Below are 1,160 nucleotides of genomic sequence, written 5' to 3' on the forward strand. Positions count from 1 at the left end.
CAGCCTTTCTGCAGCCTCTACTTCCTCTATGGCTCAGCACAGCTCTCTGTAAATCCTGGTTTGAAGCCTCCCCTTGCTCTGGAGAGTTGCATTGTTTATAGCTTTAACTCCATTCACAGGATTCCAGCTCACAGCTTGCTAGATGTAGTCACAGCATCATGTAAAGTAATGAGACAGACGGCCCTGGAAAAGCCTGCACTGGAGTATTTGCAGCTCTTCAGCGACTCCTATCGCATTAGATCTTTATCCAGAGTTTTCAGTTTACTGCATTTACTCTGAGAACCAATATGTAGAAGCCTGCCTACTTGGGCAACAAAATCTCTATGTTTATCAGTTTACATTATTGCAAAGTTGAGTTAAATATATACAAATATATGTAGCAATAAACAAGAAATCATTAAAGTATGCCACCCACTGTCCTGGAAATGTCCAGGTATATCATCTTCAAATCATTTGTGTGTGCTCCCTGCTTCACCCTGATCTCTTGCTCCCAGTGTCTTGGAGGCAGTAGACACCATGTAGTGACAATGCCTGCCTCAGAATCAGGGGAGGATTGTAGGGGAATGCGGCGAGGGGAGTATTATTTTTTTTCTTTGATGCATTATACTAAGAAGGCACCAGGGGGGAGATATTATAAGGTCGTAGCATATTCAGAAGGGAGTGATAACGTGTAGGCATAATCAGGAGGACATTATAATAGAGGATGTTATTATGTGGAGGCAAACGTGAACCTATCCTCTCTGCTGCCTGAGGCAGACAAACAAAAGACGCTCCCCCCCCCCCGGACTGAATACCGTCGAGTGCTAGCAGGGCCGCCGATAGGCCAGTACTACTGGTACTGGCGTCAGGGGCCCGGCCAAATTGAAAAATGGGGGGGGGGCCCCGGTTTTGGCCCGCCACCGTGTGCCGGCCCCCTGGCGCCCGTAGCAGTCATTGTGTATGTCCTATTTCAACTCAGATCTGCATCCAGAGGACGCAGATCTGAGTTGAAGACATACGCGGCTGAAGCAAGGAGCTGACCTGTGTCAGCTCCTCGCTTCGCCGCCGCTGCTACTGGCTTGTAGACGCGATGTGATCACATCGCGTCTAAAAGCCAGTAGCCGGCGGCAGCAGCGAAGCGAGCAGCTGACACAGGTCAGCTCCTCGCTTCAGCCATCGCG

Source organism: Leptodactylus fuscus, chromosome 1 (assembly GCF_031893055.1).
Source record: "Leptodactylus fuscus isolate aLepFus1 chromosome 1, aLepFus1.hap2, whole genome shotgun sequence".
NCBI classification, from domain to species: domain Eukaryota; kingdom Metazoa; phylum Chordata; class Amphibia; order Anura; family Leptodactylidae; genus Leptodactylus; species Leptodactylus fuscus.